This window comes from Colobus angolensis, unplaced genomic scaffold (genome assembly GCF_000951035.1).
Source record: "Colobus angolensis palliatus isolate OR3802 unplaced genomic scaffold, Cang.pa_1.0 Scaffold161, whole genome shotgun sequence".
Lineage (NCBI taxonomy): Eukaryota > Metazoa > Chordata > Mammalia > Primates > Cercopithecidae > Colobus > Colobus angolensis.
In genome coordinates, this window is record NW_012114722.1 from 7467837 (window position 1) to 7476229 (window position 8393).

Genomic DNA, 8393 nt, shown 5'->3' on the forward strand with positions numbered 1-8393 from the left:
GGAGTAATTAGATTATTTTCAGACAAACTAATGCTGAGGATATTAGTTACCACTAGACCTACCTTACAAGTGCTCCTGAAAGAAACACTAAATATGAGAAAGATTGTTACAAGCCACTGAAATACACACTTAAATACACAAACCAGTGACACTATAAAGCAACCACACAAACAAGTCTGCATAACAATAATCTTATAACATTGTAACATGATCAAATACACATATGTCAATATTAATCTTGAATGTAAATGGGCTAAACGCCCCAATTAAAAGCTACAGAGTGTCAAGCTGGATAAAGAAACAGAACCCAATACTATGCTGTCTTCACAAGACCCACTTCACATGCAGTGACAAACATAGGCTCAAAATAAAGGGATGAGGAAGAAAAAAGCAGGGGTTGCAATCCTAATTTCAGACAAAACAGTCTTGAAACCAACAAAAATCAAAAAGGACAAAGAAAGGCATTACATAATGGTAAAGAGTTCATTTCAACAAGACCTAACTGTCCCTAATATATATGCATTTAACACAGGAGCACACAGATTCATAAAGGAAGTTCTTAGAGACCTTTAGAGAGACTTAGTTTCCCACACAATAATAGTGAGAGACTTCAATACCCCACTAACAGTGTTAGACAGGTCATCATGACAGAAAATTAACAAACATATATAGGACCTGACCTCAATACTGGACCAAATAAACCTGATAGGCACCTACAAAACTGTCCACTGAACAACAGTAGAATATGCATTCTTCTCATCATCACAAGGTACATACACTAAAATTGATCACACAATCCAAAATAAAATAATTCTCAGCAAATTCAAAAGAACCAAACTCATAAAAATAGAAGCCAAGACTACAAAAATAACTGAAAATCATGCAATTGCGTAGAACCTAAACAACCTACTCCTGAATGACTTTTTGGTAAATAATGAAATTAAGGCAGAAATCAAGAAGTTATTTGAAACTAATGAGAGCTAATATACAACAAATCAGACTCTCTGAGATGCAGCTAAGGTAGTGTCCAGAGAGAAACTCATAGTACTAAATGCTCACATCAAAAGTTAGAAAGATCTTGATTTAGCAACCTAGCATCACAACTGAAAGTAAGGGAAGAGAACACACCTCATATTGTCTTACGCCCAATTTCTGCCTCCAAAGAAAGAAGTGAAAACTAAAAGGCAGAAATGGAATCCACAAGCAGATAGCCCAGCACCATGCCCTGGGCCTGGTAGTTAAAAATCATCCCCTGGCCTAACTGTTTGTGTTATCTATAGATTTCCGACATTGTATGGAAAAGCATTGAGAAAATCCCTGTCCTGTTCTGTTCCGTTCTAATTACCAGTACATGCAGCCCCCAGTCACATACCCACTGCTTGTTCAGTCGATTATGACCTTCTTGTGTGGACCCCCTTAGAGTTGTAAGCCCTTAAAAGGGACAGGAATTGCTCACTCGGGGAGCTTGGTTTTTCAGATGTGTCTTGCTGACACTCCCGGCAGAATAAAGCCCTTCCTTCTTTAACTTGGTGTCTGAGGGGTTTTGTCTATGGCTCATCCTGCTACAAAAGAAATAGATAAGCAAGAGCAAAGCAATCCCAAAGTTTGAAGAAGACAAGAAATAAGCAAAAGCAGAGCTGAACCTGACAAGATTAAGACATGAAAAAGATAATTAAATACAGGAGTTGCTTTTTTAAAGAAAATTAATAAGATGGATAGACCACTAGTTAAACTAATAAAAAAGAAAAGAGAGAAGATACAAATAAAAACAATTAGAAACAACAAAGGGGATGTCACTAGTAACATGACAGAAATATAAATAACTATCAGAGACTAGTATGAACACCACTATGAACACAAACTAAAATGTCTAGAAGTAAATAAATTCCTGGACACATACACCCTCCCAAGACTGAACCAGGAAGAAATTGAATCCCTGAGCATACTAATTGATATGGTTAGACTGTGTCCTCACCCAAATCTCATGTCAAATTATAGTTCCCATAGTCCCCATGTGTCATGGGAGGGACCTGGTCAGAGGTAATTTAATCATGTGGGTGGTTTCCCCATGCTACTTTCGTGATAGTAAGTTCTTATGAAATCTGATGGATTTATAAGGGTCTTCCTCTTTCACTAGGCTCTCACTCATTCTCTTCCTTGACACCCTGTGAAGAGGTGCCTTCCACCATGATTGTAAATTTCCTGAGGCCTCCCCAGCCATGCAGAGCTGTGAGTCAATTAAACCTCTTTTCTTTATAAATCAGTCTCAGTATTTCTTCACAGCAGCATGAGAATGAAATGATACAGTAAATTGGTACTGCAGAGAGTGGGGTACTGCTATAAAGATACCCCAAAATGTAGAAGCAACTTTAGAACTGGGTAATGGGCAGAGGTTGGAACAGTTTGGAGGGCTCAGAAGAAGACAGAAAAATGTGGTAAAGTTTGGAACTTCCTAAAGACTTGGAGAACTCAGAAGTGAAAGTTTGGAACTTCATAGAGACCTGTTGAATGGCTTTGACCAAAATGCTGATAGTGATATGAAAAATGATGTTCAGACTGAGGTGGTCTCAGATGGAGAAGAGGAACTTCTTGTGAACTGGTGTAAAAGTTGCTCTTGTTATGCAAAGAGGCTGGTGGCATTTTGCCCCTGCCCTAGTGATCTGTGGAAGTTTGAACTTGAAAGAGATGAGTTAGGGTATCTGGTGGAAGAAATTTCTAAGCAGCAAACAATTCAAGAGTAAACAGAGCATAAGAGTTTGGGAAAATTTGCAGCCTGATGATGTGATAGAAAATAAAAACCGATTTTCTCAGGAGATATTTAAGCCCACTGCAGAAATTTGCATAAGTAACAAGGAGCCAAATGTTAGTCACCAAGACAATGGGGAAAATGTCTCCAGGGCATGTCAGAGACCTTCACAGCAGCCTCTCCCATCACAGGCCCAGAGGCCTAGGAGGAAAAAATGGTTTCCTGGGCTGGGCCCAGGGCCCATCTGCTCCACACTGCCTTGACACATGGTGCCTTGTGTCCCAGTTGCTTCAGCTCCAGACATGGCTGAAAGGGGCCAAGGTTCAGCTCAGGCCATTGCTTTAGAGGGTGCAAGGCATAAGGCTTGGAAACTTCCATGTGGTATTTGTCCTGAAAGTGCACAGAAGATAAGGATTGAGTTTCGGGAACCTCCACCTAGATTTCAGAGGATGTATGGAAATGCTTGGATGTCCAGGCAGAAATTTGCTGCAGGGGCAGAGCCCTCATGGAGAACCTCTGCTGGGGTAGTGCAGAAGGCATATGTTGGGTCAAAGCCCCTACACACAGTCCCCACTGGGGCACTATTTAAAAGAGTTGTGAGAAGAAGACCAGCATCCTATACACCCTAGAATGGTAGATTCACTGACAGCTTCTGCCGTACACCTGGAAAAGCCACAGACTCTCAATGCCAGCCTGTGAAAGCAGTCAGTACAGGGGCTGTGACCTCCAAAGACACAAGGGCAAAGCTGCCGAAGGTTGTGAGAGTCCACCTCTTGCATCACCATGCCCTGGATGTGAGACATGGGATCAAAGAAAAATTAAGGTTTAATGACTGCCCTGTTGAAGTTCTGACTTGAGTGGGGACTGTAGCTCCTTTGTTTTGGCCAATTTCTCTCATTTGAATGCATATTTACCCAATATCTGAACTTCCATTGTATCTAAGAAGTAACTAACTTGCTTTTTATTTTACAGGCTTATAGACAGAATCGACTTGCCTTGCCTCAGATGAGACTATGGACTTGGAACTTTGAGTTAATGCAGGAATAAATTAAGACTTTGGGAGACTGTTGGAAGAACATGCTTGTGTTTTGAAATGTGAGGACATGAGATTTGGAATAGGTCAGGGTAGAATGATATGGTTTAGCTGTGTCCCCACCCAAATCTCATGTTGAATTATAATTCCCATAATCTCCACATGTTGTGGGAGGGACCTGGTGAGAGGTAATTGTTTAACGTGGGTGGTTTCCCCAGTGCTATTCTCATGACAATGAGTAACTTCTCATGAGATCTGATGGTTTTATAAGGTGCTTTCCCCTTCTTTCAGCCCTCACTCATTATCTTCCCTGCCACCCTGTGAACAAGTGTCTTTTGCCATGACTTTAAGTATCCTGTGGTCTCCCCAGCCATGCAGAACTGTGAGTCAATTAAACCACTTTTCATAAATTACCCAGTCTCAGGTATTTCTTTATAGCAGCATGAGAGCAAACTAGTACAGCAATAAAGAGCTCTGAAATTGAATCAGTAATAAATAACCAACCAAAAATAAAAAGCCCAGGACCAGATGGAGTCACAGTCAAATTCTATCAGATGTATATAGAAGAGCTGATTCTATTTCTACTGAAACCATTCCCCAAAATTGAGGAAATAGGTTTCCTCCCTAACTCATTCTATGAGGCCAGAATCAACCTGATACCAAAACCTGGCAGAATCACAACAACAAAAAAGAAAACTTTAGCCAGTATTCTTGGTGAATATTGATGCTAAAGTCCTCAAAAAATACTGGCAAATCAAATCAAGTGGCACATCAAAAAGCTAAGCCACCATCATCAAGTAGGCTATCAGAGTGATGCAAGACTGGTTCAACATATGCAAATAAATAAACGTAATTCAACACACAAACAGAACTAAAGACAAAAAAACACATGGTTAACTCAACAGATGCAGAAAAAGCTTTTGACAAAATTTACCATCTCTTTATGTTAAAAATTCCCATAGCTTGGTATTGAAGGGACACATCTTAAAATAATAAAAGTCTTCTATTCCAAACCCACAGCCAGCATTATACTGAATAGACAAATGCTGAAAGAATTATGCTTGAAAACTGGCAAAGACAATGATGCTCTCTCTCATCATTACTATTCAACATTGTATTAGTCCATTCTCACATTCCTATAAGGAAATACCTGAGATTGGTTAATTTACCAAAAAAAAAAAAAAAAAAAAAAGGTTTAATTAGCTCACAGTCCTGCAGTCTGCACAGGAAACATGATAGCATCTGCTTCTGGGATGACTTCAGAGAGCTCTTACTCAAGGCAAAAGGCAAAGCAGGCATAGGATCTTGCATGGAAGGAGCAAGGCCAAGAGAGAGAGGAGGGAAGTTCTACACACTTTCAAACAACTAGATGTCATGAGAACTCACTATTGCAATTACAGCACCAAGGGGGGATGGTGTTAAATCATGAGAAACCACCACCATGAACTAATAGCCCCCCATGAGGCTCCACTTCCAGCATCAGGGATTACATTTCAACATGAGATTTGGGCAAGGACACAGACCCAAACCATCTCAAACATAGTATTGGAAGTCCTGGCCAGAACAAGCTGGCAAGATAAATGAAGCATGTCCAAATAGGAAGAGAGGAAGTTGAACTATCCTCTCTTCCTACAATTGTCAATGACATGATTATATATCTATATTTATAGATATATTTTATATATCTGTAAAAACTATTGTCTTGGCCCCAAAACTCTTTGCACTAATAAGCAGCTTCAGCAAAGATTGAGGATATAAAATCAACATACAAAAACACTAGCATTCCTGTACACCAACAACAGCCAAGCCACAAGCAAAATCTGGAACACAATTCCATTTCCACTACCACAAAAATAATAAAATACCTATAAATATAGCTAATCAGGAAGGTGAAAGATCTCCACAATGTGAATTACAAAACCTGCTCGAAGAAATCAGAGATGACACAAACAAATAGAAAAACCTTTTATGTTTGTGAATGAAGAATTTGTATCATTAATATGGCCACATGGTCAAAAACAATTTAAAGGTTCAATGCCACGGCTGTCAAAGTACCAGTGACATTCTTCAAAGAACTAGAAAAAGCTATTTAAAAATTTTTATGAAACTAAAAACGAGCCCAAATAGCCAAGGCAATCCAAAGGAAAGAGAACAAAGCAAGAAACATCATGCTACCTGACTTCAAACTGAGACAGGACATTTTCTTGACCCCCTCAAGGGACTTGCAACAGGATGTGGCTGGGCTCAAAACCCTTGTGGAAGGGGGAGCACGTAGGTGAGCTGATGCAGGAGCTGAGGCAAGTGCCTTTAGGAACTGGCAAGAACGAACCCTGTATCAGCCCACGGTCATCTAGTGGTTGCCCATGACTTCTGGAGCCCCAGAAGCTGTGTGTTACAAACAATGCTGTTTTAGTGTTTGTCATCTGCAGATGGCTAAGTGTTAACCAGCTCAGTGAAGAGTGAGGGTGAAAGCCTCTTATACCCTGCCATCTTGGTACCCAGTTTCTTGTTCAGCATCCAGGAAGAATCAGGTCGCATGGACTTGAAGGATAGTGAATGTGGAGATTTTATTAAGTGGTGAAAGTGGCTCTCAGCGGAAGGGGAGCTGGAAGGGGGAAGATGCAGAAGGTGATTATTTCCTGAAGCCTGGCCAGCTCTGGTTGAGCTCCTCTCCAAAGTCATGCTGTCTGAAGTTAAGCCACGTCCGTCTGTAGTCTCTGACTCTCAGTTGCTTCTTCTCTTTTCTTCTCTGCCACACTGCTCTACTCTTCTACCAGTGGAGTTTGGGGTTTTTATGGGTACACGATGGGGGGCATGATGGGCCAGGTTGGTTTTGGAAAAAGCAACATTCAGGTGGGAAAACAGGTATAACTGTTCTCATTTAAGAATGCGGTTTCTGGGCTTGAGGGTGGGGCCTTTGTTGGCTCCTTCTACCCAGTATTTCCCTCCCTCCTGTCTGTATCAAAACAGGATTTTGTAACTACAGGGTTACCGTAATCAAAATCAGCATGGTACTGGCACAAAAAAAAAAAAAAAAAAAAGACCCATGGACTAATAGAACAGAATAGATAGCCCAGAAATAAGGCCACATACTTACAACCATATAATCTTTGACAAAGCTGACAAAAAAAAAACAAGCAGTAGAGAAAGGACTCTTCATTCAATAAATGGTGCTGGGATAACTGGCTAACCATATGCAGAAAATTGAAACTGGACCCCTTCCTTACACCATATACAAAATCAATTCAAGAAGGATTAAACACTTAAATGTAAAACCCATAACTATAAAAACTCTGGGTGACAACCTAGGTGGTAACATACTGAGCATAAGAACTGGAAAAGATTTTATGACAAAGTAGCCAAAAGCAATTGCAACAAAAATAAAATTGACAACTAGGATCTAATTAAACTACAGAGTTTCTGCACAGCAAAAGAAACTATCAACAGGGTAAACAGACAATGTATAGAATGGGAAAACATTTGCAAGCTAAAAATTTGTTGGATATCTGACAAAGGCCTGATGTCCAACATCTATAAGGAAATTAAACAAATTTACAAGTAAAAACAAATCCCATTAAAAAGTGGGCAATGGATAGACACTTTTCAAAAGAAGATATACATGTGGCCAACAAGCATATACCTTTTAACCTAAAAAAATAAAAAATAAAAAAAACTGGAGTCAATCCTCTCAAACCTCGTCTCTGGTTTATCAACTTCATTTATGAAATAATCTTAATCCATTCTTGTCATTTCAGCAAAGTCCTCAACATCTTCACCAGGAGTAGGAGTAGATTTCATCTTACAAAACTATGTTCTTTGCTCATTCATAAGAAATAACTCCTCATCTTTTCAATTTTCATTATGAGATTGCAATAATTCAGTCACTTCTTCAGGATCCACTTCTAATTATAATATTTTTGCTATTTTCACAATATCTACAGTTACTTCCTCCACTGAAGTCTTGAACCACTAAAAGTTATCTATGAAAATTGGAGCCAATGTCTCTCAAACTCCTGTAAATATTAATAATTTAACCTCCTTTCATGAATTACAAATATTTTTAATGGCATCTTTATGGTAAATTTTTTCCCAAAGGTTCTCAATTTACTTTTCCCAGATGCATCAGAGAAATCACTATCTATGGTAGCTATAGCATTAAAAAATATTTGTATCAAATAATAAGACTTGAAAGTCCCAACAACTCTTTGATCCATGTGTTATAGAATGGATGTTGTATTAGCAAGTATCAAAAGAATATTAATGATCTTGTACATCTCCAGCAGAGCTTTGAAATGACTAGCTGCATTTTCAATGAGAGTAACATTTTGGATTTTTTTTTTTTTTTTTTTTTTTTTTCTGAGCAGTAGAGCTTAAAATATTTAGTAAACCATGCTGAAAACAGACGTGTTCTCATCAAGGCTGTATTGCTCCATTTATAGAGCACAGGCAGAGTGCATTTTGCATAATTTGTAAGGGTCTTTGAATTTTCAGAATAGTAAATGAACACTGGCTTCAAGTTAGCCACCAAATGCATTAGCCCCCTAACAGAAAGTCAGCTTGTCCTTTGAAGATTTGAAGACAGTCATTGACTTCTCTCTAACTATGAAAGTCCTA